Below are 26,459 nucleotides of genomic sequence, written 5' to 3'. Positions count from 1 at the left end.
CCCTTAACTTCTTTCTTCACTTTTATCAAGATGGAGATTTTTACCTTTCTTATAGGCAGCGGTTGTTTTTTGTAAACTATTTTGACTTCAAAAATAAAAATATTCTGAAAATTTTTCATTTTTCGCATTTTTATTTGTTTAAATTCAAATTATTTGAAATCGTAAAATTCATGATGAAAAATCACTGTAATGGTTCTTTTTACCAATCTGAGAAAGTTAAAATTAAGAGATTAGAAATTATAATTTTTAACGAGTATTTAAATAGGTATAAAGTGCATTTAATTTAAAAATAAAATTTCAATTTTATTAGCATAATTCCAATAATCTATTATTATTTTATTTTTTTTATGATTATTTCATCACATAAGCTAAAACTTGAATCTTTTGCATGGGATTACGGAACTGACATATACAGCGTATTACAAAATGATTTCCGACGGTATTCCAATTTGGGATCAACAAAATGAAAGGCTGTGGTATTACTACTATACCACGGAGGTCGGTGTAATGTTTTTGATAATATAATATTAAGTTTTTCAACAGAAGATTTATTAAGCATAATTAATTTATTTTGATTTTTTGGCTATAGCAAATTATCAAACACACCACCGCCTCATCAATTTATTTAAGAATGAAATTTTAATTTTTTATTAAAAAAATCTACTAACAGAAAACCAAACATATTTATATATTACGATTTTAGAATCTACCGACTCTCGAGAGAAAAAGCAAAATCTAAGATACAAATCACACATACGGATAAACAGATTCAGCAAAATTCATACATACGTATATACCAAAGATTTCACTAATTTTATGAATTCTCAAGAAATTCAAAATATAAAATAAATAAATCTATTTGGACGTCATTATATTATAAATAGCAATTCTTTTCCTTTTGAAAATAATCTTTTAGGAAAATGCCAAAAGAAAAATTCTGCGCAAAAACCGTTTAAAAAACTTTATTGTAAATATAATCCTAGATGGGCATTTCGACTTTTATACAACCATCATCAGTAGACACTAGGGGTTAAAAATGTAAAACGGAGATATAAAAATAATATGTAAAAAATAAACTGTAAAAATTAAATTAATTGACATCCAATCAATTTTTACCCGAGATTTATAATAATAATAATAATAATAATAATAATAATAATAATAATAATTTAACAAATAAAATAATTGCTGTTATTTATGGCAGTCCTAAAAAAAAGTTACTTTAAATGTATCTCTGTCATTTAGATCTTCTTCAGTAGTACTTTGTTCACCACGATTTCGTGCATACTTCCTTTGTAGATTGGATCAATAAACATATCTCCAGAAAAATAGAGTTAACTATGAACTTCAAACAAATCAACGATATAACCTCGCCCATCATTAAAATTTTAAAGAACGTGTAAATAATTTTTAATTGAAAACTTATGCGAAAGGATTTTTAACAAAATATAAATTTCTATCAGATTATTGTGTAACGGCATTCTACCGTTGATCGTTATTTTATTTCTACTCCAGTAGTGATAAGAGTAAATAATCCAAATAAATAACGGCTGTTTAAGTATAATACTTTTAAAACCAACGTTTTGTATTTTTAAAACCAACTGGTAAAACATTTAGCCAGTTTTTAACCAGTTCTAGGAAGTGCATCCAATTTTTTTGGTGTTCTACAATTGTAATAAAACAAACGCTCCTTAATTTATTTTCAATCTTTTTAATTTAATTTGCATTATTTACGTTAAATTGCATATACTTTTCTTTACAAACAATTTATAAATGTGCGCTCTTTAAAAGTTTTACCTTTATCGTAAACTACCTTTATATAATAGTTTTACCTTTTAGAGAAAACCTTACCTATTTTTTTTAAACCTTACCTTTACCTTAACGTTAAGGTAGTTTTACCTTTATCGTTTTTGAACACAGAGAGAGCAATTTCGTAGATACAATTTAAAAATATTTTTACCTTGTCTTAAGGATGGTATTGGTTTGCTTGGCATTTCTTCCGTCACCACCCCATTCGGTCGCCCTAAAGCATACGACCAAATGTTTATGCCACAAACGACTACTGAGCCTCGAAACAGTTCAAGGACCAGTATCCTAAATAGCTCCTAGAGCTTACCTAACAGGGTGAGCGAACTAAGCGCACTCCGTAGGCGCACTCCGTTAAGTACTAAAAATATATATGACATCCATAAATTAAAATTCAATTTGTCTAGACAGAAATTTTCTGCCACGCCTAGGTCGGAATGCCAGCAAGTACCTGTCCACCATTAAAGCGCTTGAAGCCTTAATTGGCTGGTGGTCAGCCATATATATCTCTAGGTTAGCTTCCCACAGCAGTGCGGTAGGAGTCTTTTCCCCTTAGATAAACTACTGATGTCAAGGAACTCCCCCACACGGTCCGACAATATGGCTTTCGCCATATTGACACGCCGCTTGTTAGTGACCTATTTTCCCCTTGACCACTAAGTTCCAGGGTGGCCGATATCTGGTCTCTCAAGAGCAGGACAGTCAAACATCAGGTGTTCGTTTGACTGGATCTCCCCGCAGACGCACAGCTCATCAGCTGCCAGGCGGAAGCGAAACAAATATTGATTTAAATTAACATGCTTGGTGAGCACCTGAGCACCCGTTGCCCTTAAAAACGAGCTTGAGGAAACCATCCCTCCAAGTCCTGTATAAATTCATACAAGTATCTTCCCTTAGTTACGGATGGTTTTATGAAATTTTATCTGTTTTCTCCAATTCTTTTTCTTTATTATTTGAAGTGAGATCATCGTTTTGCTGCTTTTATTAAATACTTTGCCTATTTTTTCTACATACTATCGATCGTTTCTTTTGTAAAATCACTGAAACATTTCTCTGCAGTATTCATCAAAATTAAGAAGCACAAGATTTGATCGTAAATCATCTCGTTAAAAGCTATCATTTTACTGGACTGTTTTTAACAGCTTCCATTAGACAGGGAGATAACAATCATTGGTGATTTATCTATAATAGTTTGGATATTATTCTTGTTGACATCGAAATTGTTTTTATTCACTTTATAAATTAATTTTATATAAAAATCTGTTTAGTTTCAATTTTGTAGGTAAATGACCATCCATGATTAGACTGCAATTAACATTTCTTGTAAATAATTTTTTTAAGCGTTATTTTATTTTTTATTTATTTTAATATTTAGTCCAGCTGATTATTTGTATCTAAGAATTCTATTAATAGCGAGTAATTAGTAATATTTTACTAATTAGTATTACCTAAAAAAGAAAAAAAAAGTTAAATAAATTTCTATAAATAAAAAGGGGAAAACTGGAAAAATATTCAGGATTGGATTTGGGTCTACACAGCCTGATAAATTACTTAATTAGGAAAGAGTTGTAGTAAGCCAGAGAAACGATGCGATGATGCGATGTACCGAAATGTAATAAATGAGGGAAACCCAGATAGATACAGATAGTATTGGCAGCACTGATTCATTGCATCCTACCAAATAAATTAGTATAAAACCCCGTTTTAAATTAAGATTTCAATTAACTTTTCACCGCAATTAATGAACAGTGTCTTTTAACAAAACAGCTTATATATGTATATATATATATATTGTTACGAAAAAACTTTACTATGGCTAACCTAATTTCTATTCCAGACCTAAAATTTCTACCGCTTTGAAAATTTAATAAACTATAAAGCATAAAATACGTTTCAAAAGTTAATGAAAGGTTTACTATATACTAGTTGACCCGGCAATGCTTCGCCATTACTAGATTTGTGTGTGTGCGTATATATATTAAATAAACACAAATGAAAGTTTGATAAAACATTAAAAAACTGAACGTTTCGGAATTTCACAAAATTTAACCTTTCCCTTTTTCGCATCTTCCTCTTTTCTGTTCTTCCCTTTTTTTTCCCCTTCTTATCTTCTTTCCTTTCTCCTTTTTCCCTTTCTCTCTAAATCCTTTTTTACATTTATCACAAAAATATTCCTTTTCACGCAACTAATATATATTCTGAATATGAACCAAATCGGACCGTAAATACAATTTTCCGAAATATTTCGATCCCAGTGCCACCTAGCGGATCCAAAAACTAATTCCTTCGCGGGCGTGCGCCCAACAACTCATCAAAGTTTAATCGCAATCGGATGAATGGTATAAGAATGCATACGGGACAAAAAAACATTCATTTATATATATATATATATATAAATATAAGATGTATATATGTAAAATGTATAATATAATATTTCTAGTATAGTAACAATTTACTATCCCCAACTTGAATTTAATAAAGGTTCTATTTAATTAAGATAACTATAAATACATACGTAAATTAAATTTATTTAAAATGCTTAATAATAATAATTTATATATAAAACTAGCAACAATAGTAGAATTGTTAAACGTTAGGTGGAAAATAACCTTATAATTCAGTGTATTTTTAGGTTCCAGAATAGAAGTATTTATAAATAATATTTTTTTAAACTGTCTTTTATCAGGTTTTAATTTGGAATCGAGCGACTACCTCAGGTATTTATGGACACATAAACTTTTATGATGTTACGGACCATATGAACTGTAATCTTTTTGAGTAGACTTACTTCCAAAACATTGAAACTGAAAACCGGAAAACTTGTATGATTATTTAAACAAAAGTTTAACTTCTGACATTTAACATGCATTAATACTAATATTAAATAAGTTATGAAACGTTGAAATTCTATTTCTACGTAAGGAGGTGGTAAATGGAGTTCCTGTGTTTAATATATAATTTGTCGTAATATATATATATATATATATGTATATATAGAAAACGTCTAAATTAATGAACTAAAACATTAGTTTTTATCCTTTTATAATACGTATTAAATGTAATCATTTATTTTCATGATATCGTTTTAACAAAATAACGTGTTAATGTAACATAATATACGTGTTTGTATTGATATAAATATAAACACAAAAAAATTAATTTTTGACCGATTATAATACTTACGAATTATAAATTAATAATTTATCAATAGTTTACCCATAGTTACCCATATATAGTTTTTACCCATAGTTTAGAGATATATTACATTACGCACGAAAAATCACAAATTACAGGATGTTATATTTAAAGCAATAGTTTGTTACAGTTTTACATACAATAAATTTTTAACATTGCCAAGTCCTTTTTAAACAACTTTTCAAAGAAAAGTATGGTATTATTTTTGGTAGTACAATGGGAATGAGGTGTAAAATTGAGATTTCTTTACGATTTGAAACATTACAGGTACAAAAATACCAATCATTTAAAATTTCATTTTCTTATATACAAAATTTGTGCTCAAAAATCTCCAAAACTACTAGATCAATTTCATTGAAATTTAATTGTGCTATATTAGTGTACATGAAGTTTTACATGTGAAGATTTGACGAAGATAAGTTTAACAAATCTTCAGTTACGTTCAATTTAAAGTTAACAACAGACAACATAAAAACTCAATTTGAAGTATTTCTTTCAGTGTCATGGGGGATTGGCGGGTCGGAATGAATTTTTTTTAGGCATAGAAGTATGATTACGAAAATACCATTCATGTGTAAAATATTGTAGCTCGAAAATCTCCAAAACTACTAAATTAATTCCATTGAAATTTAAATATAATGTAGTAGTATATATATTTTTGCACGTAAAAATTTAATGAAGATTGGTTGAATCGTTCTTCAGTTATACTCAATTAAAGATCTATTACAGTCAAGAGTTGAGAAACTCAACGTAATCTCAAATTGAGGTTATGATGACTTTGTATTGGTGTATTTTTCACCACTGAGACACAGTGGTGAGTGAGTTTAAATTTTATGCTTGTGTGTAGGGTCTACTCGTTACTTTTAACTATTTCGTCCAAGTACGGTTAAAATTGTTTAATTTTCTTATATACAAAAAATATATTATATAAAATTATATAAAAAAAAATTGTTAAAAATACCTCTTTTTTATTTTCTCATTTAATTTTGGTTTTATATATTTCTTAAGTAAAAAATTATACAAAAAATATTAAAAAAAAGTACGAAAAGTCGGCCTTTTTGTGTAGAACTGCTCAAAAATTTTTTTTTTATTTTTGAATATTTTTTAAAGAAAAAGCTTCATTTTTTCAATTACTTCCTGTTCAAATAAGCTTACCCCATTTTGTTTCAATGAATGGAACGCATACTCTTAAGCAAAATAAACAGGATTATATTATCTTATCTCTATTATTTAAATTACGTAACTACGAGTAAACGGAAAACTAATATGGTACAGAATTTCAGAAGTAAATAAATGGGTTAATATCTTTTAAAGTAACAAACATTACTTTATAGGAAGACAAATACAGTAAGATTTTAAATTAGAAATACCATACATGTTTCTTAGAAATTAACTGCAGTATTATATTTTAGAGTATTCCATATCTTCTTAATTATAATTCAACATACGCATTTAAATAGTAAGCTTTATTTTACTGCAAACTTATTAAAATTTAAGAGAAATGATAAGAGGAAGCATATTGTGAAATTAACAAAATTTAAATTATTTTCATATAAAATAAAATAAAAAATAAATATTTCATTTTTCTTGAATATAATGTCTAATTTACATTTGAATTATAATAACAGAACTCTTATTTTTTATTTTAAAGCACGACAAATTAACAACAAAATAGCGTTGAACTTTCCTTAAATTGTGAATTTCTGAAATTGGCACAAAATTTAAAAAAACTTATATTGTCACCAAATTTTAAAAATAGGGAAATTTAAAGAAGTGATTTTTTTTTTAATTAAAGAGAATATTTTTAAAGGTGTTTTATATTATTTAATATAGTTTGTTTGCTTCTATTTCTTTAAAATACGAGATGATTAAAAACCGGTATGAATAGAAGACTTAGAAACGATTAAGTTAAGAAACCTGAACCTTGGTAAATGTAAGAAAATAAGAATTAGAGATTCAGAGAAATAATATTAAGAACTCCATTAAATATGGGCTGAGCCAACCTAAAATATGAACACATCAGCGATCATTTTTGATATAAAATTTCCTAATTAATTTTCTAAAAATACTAGCGCTTTAAATATTAAATGAATTCTAAGAAAGGATGAAAATTAAATTAAAAATATTTTCAACTTATATTTATACACAATGCAATTTTTTCTTAAAAAGAAATCTTCAAATTATTTTAACAGGTAAAATATTACAAGGAGCCATAACTAATTTCCTCCAAAGACATAAAAAAGAAAAACCAGCGATTTTCGTGAAATTAAAAAATAGTAAAGTATAAACACACATAAATCACGCGTAAATATAATTTATAATCACCTTTTATTTTTAATCGATTAAAAAAAAAATACATTTTGCCACGCCGGAAGGCGGAGGTGGATTCACCGGTGCTAAGTAGGGGATGAAAAAGATTTCCGCCTTAAAGTTTAGCATGCGACGAGTCCCATCTTATTACAACTCCAGTAACATTTTGGTCATCCCTTGCCTTAAGGGTTGGTCCTATCTAAAATTGTTACACGCAAAAGTTTTAAGTAATATTTAGAGGACTAACGACTACTTTAAACCGATTCAATACTGTTAATGGAGGAATGATTTTTTTGTCTTTGAAACACCATTTCTTTCATCCCCTGGGCTAATGGTTGGTGATATCAAAAAACTTTACTTAGATTAGGCCCTTATCCACAGAATAGTAGGAACTTTAAACGAATTCGATATTTTATTTAATAGGAGAGCTATAGCGGTATTTTGTTTATTTCGAAAAAGCCCTCCCATTCCACCCCTGTGTTCCGATTTTTTCCATTAACGACCTCGACCGAGATTTTGGGTAGTTATATTTTATGTTTCAATTTGAAAGTGATTGGCACAAATTTCCGGAAGTTATCGTGTCAAGAGAGAGTGAAATATATATATTTAATATATATATATATATATATATATAAATGTATATATAAACTTTTGAACTAATGGTGGTTTTGGGGTCTGAAGGATGTGAAACGCGAAGATATGTCGAAATTTTCAAGTCCAATCATGATACCCATTGCAATATCTAGCTTTTGTATGAAATCTACCTAAAAGAAAGATCTAAGTACATTTTTACATGAAATCACTATTTGTATATTTCTGTTACAGAGATCTGGTGTCAAATGAATCATAAAAAAAAAATTCAAGTGGCAAAATAAATATTTTGTATATTTTTACCGGCGTTACAAATTTCCTTCTAAAATATATTACACAATACTGTTTGGTAGACAAAAAATGAAGAATAAAAAATAAAAATAAGTTACATAATTACAATATAAAAATACAAATTATCGGAATAGGGGAAAATATTGTAGATCATATGGTTTACTTGATTGACTGATTCGTTAAAAATCCGGAAGATATCTAGTGGGTTTCCTTGAGGTTGACCCCCCCCCCCATAGGTAGCTGCGCCTCTTGTCCATAAAATAAGTATATCTATAATGTTCTAAATACATTGATCGTCATACCAGGATTTTCGTTAATTTGAATCCAACTACAGAATGTTTGCCGAGAATACTATCTACCAGTTGTTATCGTAAAAATACAAAATGAACGGCTAAGTCTGACCTATCACGAAATTTCCCGCCCGGAAAGTTTTCGTTAACCTTATGCGCTACTCTGACACACAGATCATGTAACGCAATAGATTAATAATGAAAGAATAACTAAACTATTATTCTAAATGTAAAAAAATAAAGTAAGGATAAGAAAGGATCAGGTAGTATAATATTGAAGGGCGTAAGCTCAAAATGTAGAGTGGGAGAAGATGCATGTTATGGTCTATTAGTTGCTTTATCAAATTAAAAACAAAAAAAAAAAACGTAGGGAGAGGAAGAAAAACAGAGCCCCCCTTAAAAACTTATAAGAAACTAGCGGATCCGGCAATGTTTCGCTATTGCTAGATTTGAATATATGTAAATTAAATTAATAAATTGAAAGTTTGATAAAACATTAACTAAGTGAACATTACGGAACTTCACAAAATTAAACCTTTCCCTTTTTCCCTTCCTTTTTCCTCATCGTTTTCCCATTTTCATTATTATTATATTGCTCCCCCCCACTTTCCCCATTTCCTCCGTTCAACCCCCATTTCTATTTCCCTTATTCCCATTCTCTTTTCCCCCGTTCACCTTTCTTTTTTCTCATTTCTCCTTTTCATTTCCTTTTCCCCGTTTTCCCTTTTTCCCCTTCTACCCTTTTACCTATTCGATTTTTCCTTTCTCCCTTTTTCACCGCGCGTAAATCAGCCAGTATTTTTTTTTAGTCTATAGCGGACGGAACAGAACGCAAGGATAGCGGGAGTTTGTTTTCTTCCTACTAATTGCAGAACCTGGACAAATGTCCCTTGCTTCTGTGTCTCTCTATTTTATCTGGCGGGTTATCAGCTGTTTTGTGGCGATTATAGATTTTATTTTATTTATGGACGGATTTCGTATTTGCTTTCCGGTTCCTTAGACCAATGAGAAACAATTGCCTGGGGCTGAGACGGGGATACAGAGCGTGTATGTGCTTTGTATTTTCGGCAATATTCCCCTTCAGTCCGTCCTTTGATGTCCTTTCGGTGCTAGAGCCTTTCGGTCAAACAGGAATTTGCCTTCTGTGGGGGCCCAAGTATTTAGAGGAAGCTTTCAGATGTACGTGTGTCCGGGAAGGGTTTGGTGGGATTGCGTGGACTCCGTCATTGTGCTGGTTCACCTTAAACAGACATAAAAAGGAGACATGTTCTGTATTGCATGAAAGATATTATAGCGGACACACACATCGGAAACATTGAGATGCAATTGTAAAATATTTATTATAGCGCGTGTTGCTTTTACATCTAACAGATAGCGCTGTTTTTTTTTTAAAAAAGCATGTTTTTACCTGTTACAGATGTGACATCTTAGGTATATAAAACAGCGCATATTTGAATGCAATGTGTGTCAAAATTTCAAAGCAATCGGTAAAGAACTTTCGGAGATTTTAGATTTTGAATAAACGAACATTTACATTTTTATTTAAATAGACATCTCTAATATTTGGAAGTATCTACTAACATTATCCATTAATCATTCGAGATTTGAAATATTTAAATTGACATGATCGTACAATACAATAAATAAAATTTTTAATATGTTATATTCTACATATTTATCATTTTCAGTTTTCTGCTATTGTTATAAGAAGTAGTAATATTTCTATTAGTATTTCGTGATTCATTTATTATATAATAATTAATTTTTTTTTTTTAATTTAAAACATTTTTTAATAAATATTTTCTAGAAAATAATGCAATTTCTCTGTAGATGGTATCAAAATGACTTTAAAAATGTTCATCATATTGGTTCGTAACTTCATTTACACTACGATTGATGTAGGTTTTTCACTGAAAAAAAGCAGTGAAATAGTTGACATTAATCAATGCATTAAACTTACATTGAATTTAAATAAGTTTGGATGTAACTTTACTGTAAAATGAACTACTATTTTTATGTAAATAATAGCACAATTAACCGAAGTATGTAGATAATACGGTTAATAAAATCCAGTTAATTAGATCTAAAGGCCTCTCTTTTATGTTAATTTTTACAATGAAGAGGTAAAATTACAATATAAATTTCACGATGTTCAATGTAACAAGATAAGATTAATTAAATCCATGTACTTCCGTTTTATACAGTATATCTTAATAAATTATTTATTTAAATCGATTTAAAAAAATAGCGAAGAAATAAATATCGTTGGTTAAGAGGCAAAAAAAAAACAGAAGAAAATATCTGATGCATAAAGGTACAACATAATTAAATCAAATATAGAGTATAGAAAAACCTTTTAAAATAATTTGAAAAGCAAAGTATCCAAATTAATAAATAATTTATATTTACTGTTTTAAGTTACACATGTATAGTTCTAAAACATATCGTGTTAAGAAAAAAAATTAAACAAGGAACAACTGCTCTTACTAAACTCTACAGTCAAATCACATTTGTTTTAAATCTTAACAAAATATACAAACAGTACATTGAATGTATAATTGACGTTTGTTAATAATGGTTACAGTTCTACCAGTAATAGTACAGCAAACTAGCGGTAGAAGGGATAGAATGAATCGCAAATTATCTACGTGACTTGTTTTATTTAATTTTACAAACCAGTACCACTACTGATCTATTCATGTATGCGCTTGTTATAATGTAGTTTAAACAGCAATATAACTCTCTGATATTCTAAACGTCTGAATTATTAATTTGAAAATTTAATAAGTTAATCAAACGTATGTTGTAATGTAATCAATAAAATAAAAACATAATACAAGTCTACAGACTTGTATTATGTTTTTATTCATGTCTTTCTTCCTAACTTCCTTCTCCTTTTTTTTTTTAAATATAATTAAGATACCTTAATAAAATTTTATCCTCAAATATAAATTGGAATATTTATCAATAAATAAAAATTCACTATCATTAGCTTTATCATAAAAAGGAAACTTCCCAATGCCATGCTAATGATATCTAAAAAAAAAAATATATATACACTACACTAGCAGACCCGTCAATGCTTCGCTATTGCTAGATTTGAGTATATAAGTTTGTATAATATATAAAATGAACAGAATTGAAAGTTTGATAAAACATTAAAAAAATGAACATAATGAAACTTCACAAAATTTAACCTTTTACTTTATAAAAGTCAGAATGTAAATAAATCCAATTGTCAAAACAGCACTACCTATCGGATTTAATTCAAACTACTCTCTTAACACAGTAATCAGTTCAAAATACTCCTACCTTTCTTTCTACTGATCACATCAAGGATTTCAGTAGCTTTAAATTTTTCTTTCCATGTAACACATATTCTTAATATGAGCCAAATCAGACCATAAATACAATCTATAATACGCCACCTAGCGGGTCCAAACTAATTCAGAAACTTTTACGGGCGTGCGCAGAATAATTCACCAAAGTTTCATCGCAATCGAATGAATGGTAAATGAACGCATACGAGACAAGCAAGCAAACATTTAATTTTATATATACAGATGTATTACTACAATATAATTTTTTTCCAATAAAAACAAAAAAAAAAAACAAAAAAACATGGAGTTTCCAGTTTAACTTACAAGTAGACATAAATATAAACTCAATAAACCAAATTAAAAACAATTTATGATAAAAACTGTATAAAAAATGAAAAAAAATAAAATAAACATTACAAAATAAACATAAAATTCAAAATATTCTCACAACAAAAAGTGGGGGTAATATTCGTACGTACGAATATGTACGTTTGTTGATATGTTTGAATGTTAATAAATTTTGACTGGATATACCAATCTTGATGAAATTTTATACCGAAACATTATGTAGGGCAATTTGTTGGTAAAACTTTGGGGTCATAATCTTTAGTGGAGAAGGGGGTTTTAGGGATCAATTTTCTCAAAATTTTGCACACATAACCCTACTTTATATTAAGCTCAGTACATGCGTGTATTTTCTTATCTTACCATTTTTAAAAAAATGTTTCCCCAAAATTATTCCTTTCCCAAAAATATAAAAAAAGTATCTTTTTATTTATTTCATACTTTTTAACTGATTTTTTTTTCTTCCTAGTAATAAGAATTGTGAAAGCGATCCTCAGAAAAAAAAGTACCATTTTTTTTTTTTTAATTTTTTTTGGTTTATTTAAACATGTAATGATAATTTTGCAATGAAACTTCATCATAAATTATCCTCCAAACAGTTTTTTTCAGTTTACGTTAAAATTTTTTTATTTTGTTCATTAAAGTGTTAGATATATTATTTATAAATAAAATTAAATAACTAAACCATAATATTACAAGATACAAATTTATAAAATAAAAAATATTAAAAAAATGGTTAAACCATTAAGCAATAATTATTTGAAAAATGGCTTAGAAATAAAAGATTTTAAAAAGTACAATTGTAATAATAAAAAAATAATTATATATAAATACATTAAACAATTAAGCATATTAAACTGCGGTATGAAATAATTAACTAATGTAACAAAATAAAATTTTAAAACTAGAATTTAATTTGGGAAGTTATGTAGGAGAAAGTATTCGGCTTACTAAAATGACTTTGCATACGGTAAAATTAGTTTCTTTGATATGGATATACCGCTCATATATTTTAATACAAGAATTAATGGACAGTGGAAACACCAGGAGAATCAGGAACTGTTCTTTGAGAATAGTAAGTCGTAAAGAGGCGGTATAAAATAGAAAGGATGCAGTCTAATAGTAGTAGTGGCGGTAAGGATATCTTTGAGTAGGATGGTCGCTTTGGTGTAGAGGAGGTTCGTGGCAGAAGTGTGGGATGAGGTCTACGGAAGCAGGATGGAACGTATTTGGGAGACCGGGAGTAAAGCGAGCGGGTTAAAGCTACCGAGCTCATATTAAGAACTGCTTTTGGGGTTGACGTCTACCAGACAGACTGAGTGAAAGAGAATTATAAAGGAAACAAGAGAGAAATAGTCTAACTGTGACAGAGAAAACGTGGGCTGAGAAGGCAGTTTCGTAGGAAAGGAGAGTTAATTTCGCTTTTCATTTAAATGAAAAAATAAGGAAATAAAGGAAATGCAATTTGAATAGCGACTGTATAGTTAACAAAAACAACCGCATTATTGTTAATAACATTACAAAAATCTAAATGAACGTTTACATTAAGTAAACTTATAACCAATTTGTACTATTATAAAATAATAAATAACAAATAAACACGAATTCTAAAACTTCCTGACTTTTACTATAGGCTGGCTAACGAAAGACGATTATGATATTTTCAAGTTGATCTTTAATATGTCTTCTTGAAAAATTTCAGACGCAAGAATTTAATTGCTTGTTTGTGGCAATAAAATATAACAAACAAGTTTTGACATTTACTGAAAAAAAAATAATAAAATTGAAATTTCAGCAGTAATACAACTTCGTTAGGCTTTACCCAGATGAAAAATCTTTAAAAAATTCTTCTGCATCGTTTTCTTTGACGGTAAAAAATTGGGCTGTTGAATATAAACGTAATAGTACATTCACTCAAGACGATGAACGCTCAGGATGAACAAAAAATATCTATGATCAACGAAATCGTCACGTAAATCCACAATGCCATATGAAGTGATTACCGACTGAAGTTACGCGAGTTTCCGGACATTATAAATATCTTGATAGATCGTGTCTACTACATTTTACTCGAAGTTTTGGTATGAATTAGCTTTCCGCTTGATGGTTGCCTCGTATGTTTATAGTCCACCAAACACGAATTACTACTACTGAAACACTTTTCAAGGGTGATTTATTTAAACGAATTCCGCCGAATTTCTTTGATGTTGAAATATGCATTTACCAGTACAAGAAACAAATCAATCAGCAGTCCACAATGGATGCTTTCAATGTGCGCCAAAGAAAGCGAAAACGGTTCGATTTGCAAGAAAATTCAGGGTACGTTTTTTGGGGAATTCTTATTGTGTGGTCCTTATGAGAAAATAGCAGGCCTATTGGCAAAAGGCAGAATTGTGGTATATTACGGTTCATTAGTGGACCAATTGAAGGGTACTATTCAAGGTAAATTTCTGCATCTGCCCAAACGAAAGTACTGTTTTACCAGTATGCGCCTCGCCGCCACACACTTCACGGGTTGTTGCAGCAAAACTTCATTACTTACGCTTCGAAGTGTTTCCACATGTCCCGTTTTTTTCTGGAATGGGCTTCCAGTTATTGCTTCCATTTTGCCAATCAGAAGAAATGGCACGATGGACGAAGAATCATTTCAAATTATGAGGTCATAACTGAGACAACCGCTTATTTTGAAGAGTTAATCAAATTCCATTATATTAGGGTATTAAAAAGTCGAAAAGTTGTTGATTTAAATGTATCGAATTGAAGGAGAAAAGGTTAACCTATTTTTTTTTTTTTTTTAATATCTGAAAAATCCTGTTTCCTATATGCAAACGGTCCTCGTATAAAATTAATGATATTAATTAAAAATTTATAACTTTTCTTTAACGTATCGTGTACTTTCACAGACCTCATTCAAGACGGTTCTTCTTTTCTTCAATACAGCTTTTGTTAATCAATTAAAAAAACAAACAGTAATCCTTTAAGCTATATACATTTATTACCTCCATTATTAAAACTGAAATATTTTATAATAGTTTTGACTATTTTTATTTCCTTGTACGAAGTATTGTGATCGCAAAAAATTTCGGTTTGCAGATTTCAACGGAAATATCCATTTTGCCCATCCCTGAATCCACTTTGACTAGTTTCGGTGTGGCGTCTGTATGTATGTATGTACGTATGTATCTCGCATAACTCAAAAACGATTAGCCTTAGTATGTTGAAATTTTGGATTTAGGACTATTGTTACATTTAGTTGTGCACCTCCCCTTTTGATTCCAATTGACTGAACTACAATTGTCTAAAAAAGCCAAAAATCCCAAAAGTTTGGATTTTTCTTAACTACAATAATAAGCCCTCATTGAGATCTTTTCAACGGTATATCATAAGTGATACTTATTTTCATTGGTATCAGAGTTATAGACAAATAAGATTTTAATTAATGAAATATTTGGATCTTACAAGGGGAAGGCACATCGGTTCGAATCAGACTTCATATCCTTTTTTTTTTAACTTTTTTTTAATTTAAATATATTCATTTATTAATAATTATTAACCTCCGATTATAAAAAAATTACAATTAATAATATTCAATATAATTACAAAAGAAAAAAGGTATGAAAAAATATCAGAAGTTTTTAATGAAATAAAATTTTATGTACTATTCATTAAAAAAAAAAAAAAAATGTAAATTTAATTTAATCGGCGTATAACGAAGTCATGTATTGTCATCAGATTTTTTAATTTATTTTTTAAAAATCCATGCTAGTGGAACAGATATCCATGAAAGTACTTTACAGCAATAAAATAATAGCAATAAGGAATCGATTTTTAATTAATTTTGACAAATTTATATGTATATTTTTTATACGAAATGGACCAAATAAAGAGTAAATAAATAAATTCCAATTAACATATCTCTCGAACATTTTCTTTTCTTTTTTTTTTTAACTAACATCTAACAAAATTTTCGTCCTGATTTCAGTTGTAAAGGAAAATGAAGGGATACTGAAGTTTTTAGATACAAATTAACGAGAAAGTTTTGTTGTACATGTTTTCTGACATGAAAAATTTAATAAAATAGTTCCCAAAACTCTATCACTTGTAGTTACCGATAATTATTACAAGGTAAAAAATAAAAATAAGACAAAAAAATGGCTTTTTGGTTTTTCCAAAAGTTAAATGTCTTAAAAATATATAAAAACTGTCATAAAATTTGTAAAGAATTTAATTGTAAGAAATGTTAAAGTTAAATAAAGTCAACAGATAACAAATACAGGTTTAAAAGATACTTCGCAGAAACACATTTTGATCGTTTTAAATAAGATATCATTTTAAATAACATATAATAAATATTTATATGTAATGCTCAAAAAATATATAATTACTGATCTCAAAATACAAAAAAAAACAGAACAAAGGATTAAATCTGGCGAAATATTTTGGTTGCTAAATTGAAAAAAAAATCGATATTTCTGATTGATCATTAATGATAAAACATAATAAGATTACTTATTTCTTATATTTATCTGGTTTACGAAAGAAGACACATGAGTTTGAGCTATTAAAATATACTAACCAATACTTATTAAAAAATATACACACAAATACATGAACCAAAGCAAATTCTGTAATACTTTACACTATTTTATCAAAACTTTTAACTATTTTAAAAACTATTTAAACTAAGAAATATTTTTATATGCTTTTAGTGGTAGATGTTTTTTTCACTCCGAAAAAAAATTTGCAATATATATATCAAAATTTGAACTTCTATCTTTACGCTAATCAAATTTTTGATAAATTGATGTAATATCTTCGCCAACAGACTGACTATTAAAAAATATAAAAAATATCCTATTTTTAAAATCAAATATTTTTTTTTTAATTTTATTTTAATACAAAAACATAAATGAAATAAAATAACTTCCTATAAATAAAAAATTAGATATTTCATTTAATGAAAATATCACAAGGTATTTTTAAAATTCCCGTGTCGATTCCGAGGATTTTTGTGCGAGAGAATTCAAGTACATACCGTGACTGCGTAAACTTCAATATAATACGAGTTACTGAAATATTTATATTACGAAAAATAAAACACTGCTTACTAAATTTTGTTTACCGTAAAATATCTAATACAGGTTTTTAATATGGAATACTGAGAGAAAGAGCGATTTGAATTTATTCATATTCCTTTACGGCATCTAATAACAGGTTTGTTGATTCGCTTACTTTATTTTAAAGCTTTATTATTATATTTCACCAGTTTTTCGTTCTTCAACTTTTAGTTTACTTATTTAATTTACTTATTTTATTTACTTATAGCTTGAAATTTCATATTTGACTTTAAGTTTCCTTGCAACTATTTATTGTATTATTTATTTTGAGGGTTCCTTAAGGACCTTCATATCACGTGCTTTTGTCAGGAAACTTACTTATGGCTCCGCAGGAGAGCCGATTGTAGTTGTAATTGTTATTGAGCAAAAAAAAAAAAAACTTATTGGTTTAGTTTAGAGAGAAAATCACTATTGCTAACAATTAAATGTGATATTGGATCCTATGTCTCTATTTATTAAAAAATATATTTTTAATATTGACCTCATTTTTTTACAATGATCTATTTATTCCATATGACAAAAAAATTTCAAATAAAACGTTTATCTGTACTGATTTTTTTACACAGACTTCCATTGAAATTAAAGATAAATATTTTTTCATAAGGTCTATTATTCCAATAAATATATTTATTTTAACCTTTTTATCTAATACGTTTATATCTGTTCATGTAATTACACTTTATAGAAATATTTATTGATAAGTGATATATATATATATATATATATATATATATACACATATATATACATATATATGTATATATTGAAATGGAGTTAAGAATTTAATAACTTTTTTTGTTTATTATATTTATGGAAACTCCTGTGTGGATATAAAACAGTAATACTAAGAAAAATAAAAAATAAATCTGCTGGAAGTATACTAAAGTGACGAGGATAAGCTGATTTGAGATGAATAAAACAGATAGAAGAAAAAAAACGAAGTAATGAGATAAATCTACCAGAAAACGCGAATATTAATAATAGAAAGGACTGATTAAAAGTTCTAGAAGAATCATAAGAAGACGATAAAAAGGGAGACTGTCTAAAAGACAATTAAAAATATCAGAAACTTAAAACTTTACCTCGGAATAAACAACCATACAATAATAATAGATTTTCTTTTTTTTCACACATCAACAATTTGTTCCTTCGGAAACAATGATTATATATGTTGAATGTGTTTAATCGATCTAAAGGAGAGAAAGCGTAAAGCAATTAAAACCTCTACATTCCATTTTTCTGGCTAGCAGCGGCATTATTATAACGGTGGATGTATAGAAATCAATCATTTTTGGTTGCGTGTGGAAAAATTCCAAACCTCACCGGCGGACTCAAACCCAGAATGTCCGATGAAAGGGAGAGACGCTACCACTTTGCCACTGAAATCCATGATACATTTATTAAATAACTAGCAGATGGGGCAATGCTTCGCTATTGTTAGATTTAAGTATTTATATATATTATATATAGATTAAATGAACATAATTGAAAGTTTGATAAAACATTAACAAAATGAACATTACGAAACACTTCAGAAAATTTAACTTTTCCCTTTTCGCTCTACTCCTTTCCTGTTCCCCTTTTCATTTCTCCTATCCCCTTGTTCTTTTTCCCATTTTAATTTTATCATATTCCCCTTCCCCATTTCCCTATTCGTTTCCCCATTTCTGTTTTACCTATTATCCTTTCCCACTTCCTTTTCCCCCTTTCCCTTTTTATTTTTTTATCCTTCCCCTTTCCATTTCCTTTTCCCGTTTCCCCTTACTCCCTTTTACCTTTTTGATATTCCCTTTTCCGATTTCTTCGTTTCTCCCTTTTTCTTGTCACGAAAACCGGACCAGTATTTTTTAGTCTACAAAAATATTTAGTATAGCGTGTGTTGCTTTTACGTTCAACAGATAGCGCTGTTTTTTAAAAAAAAGCATGTTTTTACCTGTCACAGGTGTGGCATGTATATAATAGTAGGTATATAAAACATGCGTATTCGAACGCAATGTTGTGTCAAAATTTCAAAGCAATCGGTAAAGAACTTTCGGAGATTAAGATTTTGAACAAACGAACATTTACATTTCTGTTTATGTAGCTAGATTCTTTATGTTACATATTATACCGATTATTTTAATGTCTAAAATATGAGTATTTCTATGAAGCATATTTTTAATACTAACAAAATGTAAAGTATTTGTTTTTATAAATTTTCCTTATAAAATTAGGTATTTCGTACTAATTTACTGAAAGTGAACATATTTAAAATTCCAAATAACTAAACCTAACTTTAGAAATATGTGAAAAATAAAGCAAATTTAAAGAATTCATATTAATAAAAACCCTTTGGATCATTTCTCTCTAGGGATTGCCATATCAGATGTAGTCCTTTTCACTAACGATATTATGCGTTTTCTAAAATTAAGAAATAAAACCATTATGAATCCCAAAAGATTCCAAATAATGTAAATGTAAATTAATGGAATATAAATTTACTCATACGATAACTGGACGGTGTAGCATGTTCCTTCTGACACGATTCTCTACGGATACGAATTCTGCCTCATATATATATATATATATATTATTTGTATTTTGTTAATGTATATCCCCATTATCCAACCTTCTATTCCCAGTTACACATGTTTTAAGTTTCTTCTCAAGTGTAGTAAATGAAAATACTTTCAACAATTTATAATTTTTTTTACATTATTTTCATTAAAAAATGCAAAAAATTTCCTAAAATTTAGAAGTTTTATGAAATGTAGAATTTTAATTATGTAATAGTATCAGAATTTTAATACTAAATAAGATTTTTTTATCTGTTTAAAATTAAAACGGTTTTTAAATAAAAATTTACAAAACTAAATCACTATGATTTTTTCGAGGAATAACAAAAATAGCTCGAAAATTTACAAGTGTTAATAAGGAGGAACTCACTTCCATCTCCTTTTACTTTTCTGGTATCACTCTACTGCTATGGAGCAAGAAGGAAAATAAGATATCAGTCAAAGAATAGAGTTTAGGTTTTTTCATGTCTCGACGTTTCATCACTCAGAGAACCCAAAAATGAAAAATTGTGAAAGGCAATATTCGTTTCTTTATGTTCAATGTAGTGGATTTGAAGCTTAATATCTTTTAACTGGATAAACTGATTTTGATGAACTTTTGCACAGAGAATCATGCATACGGTGAAATTTTATGGTAACGTCAATATTTGCAAAGGGAAGGGGTAGATAGTATTTTGGGGTCAATTTTCTCAAAACATTTACAAACATAACAGCATTTTATATTAAGATCAGTATATGCGTACATCATGCCATTAAAAAAAAAATTACCTCCGAATTCTCCGCTTCCCCAAAATCTAAAAAAGAACTATCTTTTTATTTATTTTATATTTTTTAACAAATTTTTACTTCATTGTATGAAGTAAATGAAGTATTGTGATCGGGAAAAAATTTCGGTTTTCAGATTTCAACGGAAATATCCATTTTGACTATCGCTGAATCCATTATGACTAGTGTCGGTGTTACGTCTGTTAGTACGTATGTATATATGTTGTACATATATATCTCGCGTAACTCAAAAACGATTAGCCGTAGTATGTTGAAATTTTGGATTTGGAAACGTTTTAAGATCTAGTTGTGCACCTCCCCTTTTGTTTGCAATCCACTGAACCAAAAGTGTCCAAAAAAGCCCAAAATCCAAAAACGTTTGTATTTTCGATTTTTTCTTAACTGCAGTAATAAGCCCTCATTGAGAGCTTTTCAACGGTATATCATAAATGGCACTTATTTTCATTGGTTCCAGAATTATAGCCAAATAAAATTTAATTAATGAAATAATTGGATCTTACAAGGGGGAAGGTACATCGGTTCGAATCAGACTTCATTTCCTTTTTTTTTTAACTTTTTTTTAGGGGTGCGACGGTGTACGCCGCACGCCTGCATCTATTGGTTCAACCAATAGACCCACTCAGTGTCTCTGTTACTGTATGTACGACGCGACTGGCGCACCTGCCTCTGGTTACTGGAATAAAAGACATAAAATAAAAAATATATTTTTTAAAAGAGAAACGAAGTACGATCACTTCCTTTTGGTTTTTCAGGCTAACAACTGGGAAAAGTACATTTTTACTCGTACAAAGGACGGGTAACCAGTTACAACTAATATTTTTAAGATGGAAGCCGACTACTTTGAAACCTGCTTTCTTCAGATTACTCAGAGTTTCGGGTCCTGTACTGACCAAACTGTTACTCTGAAGAAATTACATTACACTGATATTTTTTATAGCTTCAACATGATGTCTTTCATTTTTATTTATCATTATTATTCTCACAACCCTGTATTTAATGAACGTAGAGGAGTGCAGGGAGTAGAACCTTCTGGCTAGATAGGAACTCTGTCTAAATATCCTGTGTCTAATAACCTGCGAAATATCCCCTGACCGCAAAGGAAACGCATGCAACCATATATATGGGGATGCGTGGCTGTATGTTATATAGGTCTATGTTTAGAATTTTGTGACTCGAAAACTACTTCATCAATTTCATTGAAATTTAGACAAGCTATAGTAAGTACTTTGTCTGAAGCTGCTTATGTGAAAATGAATAAGAAAATGAATAATGAATGTGAAAATGAATAAATGAATAAGATTGATTGAGCAGTTCCTATGTTACGTTTAATTTAAGGTTGAAAACAGACAATATAACTTCAATTTGAGATATTACTTTCGGTCGCACGGTAGGGTTGGGGGAAGAAAATGAATTTTCTTTATGATTTAAGGTTTGAGGAGTACAAAAATACCATTCATGTTTAAAATTTTATAGCTCGAAAATCTTCAAAACAACTAAATCAATTTCATTAAAATTTAGATATGCTGTAGTAACGTATTTGAAGTTGTACGTGTGAAAATTTTATTAAGACTGATTGAGTCGTTCATGCTAAATTTTCTTTTTCGTCACTAAAATTTACAATTGGTTACAATATGAAAGAAATCATAAGTAAATACGCTCACATGAAAAAAGGCTTCCATAGTAGCTCATCAATACTAATATTCTTATACAGAACACTTAATGTAAATACACAAATAAAGTTAGATTAGAGAATAGTGCCGTTGGTAGTTAACAATAATAAGAAAAATAATCATAAAAAAGAGAAAAAACTAAAATAAGATTACACTTAATAATGAAAGAGTATTAAATAAAACTGAATTAAGCGAAATAATGATCTGATAGATAACATTCAGATGATGCAGCTTCAACTCAAATCACACAGTCACCAAGGTTCAACACGTGGAGTCATTTAAGCCTTATAACGTCTTCACTATTGTCTAGGTGGTTACTGGCTAAATAATTCACTTTACAAAACATTCTAATTTAAAAATAACCAAATAAACAAATTCTAACAAAAGAATAACCATAAATAAACAAAAAATAATAAACTGCGGTTATCCAACCGTAAATTATAATTTGTAATGAAAAGCGATATTTCTTCACGAACATACGGTGCAACTCACTATTTTTTACGAATCAAGGCGCTTCTGTTATGCTCCTCAGTAATTTGTTTTGGAATCCCTGTATTATATCGATATGGCTGTTGTTTCTACGAGTTATATCCCAAAGCTGGATCTCATAGATCTAAATCGGTTACGCTCAATTAAAGATCGAATAAATTTGAGTGCGGCAACTTAGAAGCGTACTGGTATTATGATGCTACTAAGTTGGAACGTTGACGTTTCTTTATGTGCTACATATATTATGATATTATTTTCTTTTAAGAAATAGATTACGTACTTAATTTTCACAATTACTAATTTACTATTTACACAATTACTTTTTCACGAGTATTTTTATAATTTTCATTAATTTTTTAAAACTTAATTATAATTTTGCATAATATATAATTAAGAAATGTAATTACTGTGGATGTTTTTTATTTTTTGTGTGTATACATTTTTTTACCAATTGATTAGCATATCTACTTAATCCAGATATGATCTATACAATTTATTATTATATACTAAATAGAATAAAATATTAATTTATAAGTTTTAGAAAATAGAAACCATATATTTATTTTTTTTCCACCTATTGTAATAGGTAACATAATTCGACTTCGGAAAATTTCAACATATCTTCTCGTTTCACATCCCCCAGACCCCAAAACCACCGTCAGCTCAAAAGTTCATATATATATTTCACTTTATTGTGAACACGATAACTGCCGTAATTTTGCGCCAATCACTTTTAAATTGATATATAACATATAACGACCAAAAATCTCGGTTGAGTTAATGGGTAAAATCAAACCATGGGGGTGAAAATGAGGGGACATTTTCGAAAAAACAATATATCGCTATAATGTTCTTTTTAAGTAAAATATCGAATTCGTTTAAAATTCCTATTATTCTTTGGATAAGGGCCTAAAACTTATTGAAGTAAATATTTTTTATATCACCAAAACACTAGCCCAGGGGTTAGAAAAGATGGGGTTTCAAAGACATAAAATCATACCTCCCTTAATATGCACAGTATCTAATCAGTTTAAAGTGGATTTTAGTCCTCTAAACATTACCTAAAACTTTTGTCTAAAATAAGTTTTGATATGACTATACCTTACGGCAAGGGATGACGAAAATTTTGCTGGAATTGTAAGAAGATGGGGCTTGTCGTATGCTAAATATGTGAAACATTTTTCCCATGCAACCATTGTCGTATTGAGTAAATTTGAAGTTTTTCTTAACTTAAAAGTGGAAAACTTTTTTATTCCTACTTAGCACCAGTGAAATGTACCTCCGTGAAATGTAAAGGGATTTTATTTTATTTTGAATTGACTAGGTATGTTTACAGTTTAAAAAAGGTGATAACACTATCATCAGCAAAACTACATCTGTTAAGTAATTTTATTTATTTTTTTTTACATTCTGGAAAGTAATAATACAGCTGCTAATGAAAATAAATAAACAGTTATTAAACACTTGCTTATTACTGTAACAAAATATAAGAACTTAAAATAATAAAATAACAAATATGTATTTACAAAAAAGAGTAATTTAGTTAAGAAAGTAAAAGGCACACACTCAAATGTCGAATAAGCTATTACAACGTATGCTAAATTTTAGTCAATAGTAAACAGCTTTAAAAAACATTATTTGTCAATTTCAGTCAACATCTAAAATACCATCATATCATCCTACCATTCTAAATCTCCTCGCAGTGCTACATAAAGTACACAATCGATGAAACCTTGACGCAAACGATGTAACGTGACAAACATTTACACGGCAGTTATTCAAGAGAATATCACCGCATCTCATTATTTCATTAGAAATCCTTTGTTTAATCTGGCGTGTGTAACCAAAATTAATGAAGTTTTTACGTAAAATGTTATATTTAATACAAAAGGGATTTACAGAATAATTGCGAATTTCCACCGTAATAAATAATAGTTAATTTACATATTATATATTCCTAATGCGTACGTTGCAATCTGTCGAACTCATAAGCAGTAAGCAACTCATGGCCCAATGAGATAAGTATGATAATATGTATGATGTATAAATGAAGTGTTGTCTTGTACATACTCAGGCCGACCATTCCTGATTGTGATTAATATTGAACCCCAACCAACAAAGTACAATGGTATCCACTCTCTAGTATTCAAATCCGTATAAAAGCAACTAATTTTTACTAGGTTTGAACCTAAAACTCTTTGACTTCGAAAATCATCTGTTAAATAAGTAATTTTGTGACGACGAGTTTACCACTGTACCAGACCGGTGAGCATCTAATTTATGAGCCTAAATACTTGTTGAATATTATTTTTTAATACGAGTAAATTGCGGAGTTGGGATGAGTTACTTATTCAGGCTGCTTTGATGAGGTTTTTGAGAGCGGTTAGAGGATGTACTCGAGTAGACCGAAAAAGGGATGAGGAGATAAGAAGACAGCTAAGTGTGATGCCACTATTGCGTACATTAAAAGTATATCGTAAAAGATGATAAGTTTGCCGCTTTGCAGACTTCCTTCTCAAGAATAGAGATAAAAACCGAGGGGAAGAAGAGATATCGGACGCCCAAGAAAGCGATGGATGTCGGAACAAGCCAATGAGCCTAATCTTTGACGGATGATGTTGATGATGATGATGAATACGAACAAATAAACTTTAATGATTGTATTAATAATTATTTCCTTGTAATTTATTTAATGTGATACCAAATGAGATCTATATCACTCATTCGATGTAGGTCTACAATAGATGTCCGGTTTTTGGCATACTTTTTTCCTAAAAAGTTTATTTTATTAAGCAGCTCTTATTGAGTTTTATATTTGAAATAATAAAATTATAAAAACTACTGTCCCTGTTACATGGTAGTTTAACTAATTTGTTCAGTTTCGTTAAAAGTACATGCTGTAAATTTAATGAAATAACAGATTTTTTTCAATAAAAACATTCCTGGCTTATAACCATTTACTTTTGATATATTTATTAAACAATTTTTCCTTTTTATTTACTTTTCGAAGAAAAGTATGGTTTCACGGTGGGATTAGGGTGCGAATGTGAATTCTCTTTATGTTTTGAGGTATGAGTACGAAATTACCATTCACTTAAATTTAAGTTTTTTCTTATCTGCCTATGTATATGATTTTATTGCTCAAAAATATCCAGAACTAATAGATCAACTTCAATTAAATTTTGATATAATATAGTACAGTATCTGATGTTCTGTACACGAAAATTTTTGATAAAGATTGGTTGAGTTATTGAGATAAGCTCAATTTAAGGTCAAAAAAGATTTGAGTTTGTAATGAAAGGTATCGTGGTATATTTTTCTTACGAACTCATACAGTGAGTGACAATGGTTAGTCAGTTGAAACTTGATGCTTGTTTGTAAGGTATATTGGTCAATCGAACGAATGTAGTACGCTGTACTATGAAAATTGGTACGTTTCTGACTGTGAAATAGTGAGGGTGTCGGAAACGAAAAATCATGTTTTTTTATTTTACTTATTATTTATTTTTAAAGTGCACTTTTTCTATTTAAAAGACCAATACCACTTAACACATCTTCTATCTAATTTTTTTTTGTGCTACAAGAAAGAACAATGATGTCACCGAAACAACATTTCTATTCTGTTTGGATTATAACATTCATTTCAAATGCGTCTAATAATTCATACGTGGTTGAAAAGCAGCGATCAAATACT

Source organism: Lycorma delicatula, chromosome 10, assembly GCF_047948215.1.
Source record: "Lycorma delicatula isolate Av1 chromosome 10, ASM4794821v1, whole genome shotgun sequence".
NCBI lineage: Eukaryota > Metazoa > Arthropoda > Insecta > Hemiptera > Fulgoridae > Lycorma > Lycorma delicatula.
Note: the sequence above shows the minus strand (reverse complement) of the source record.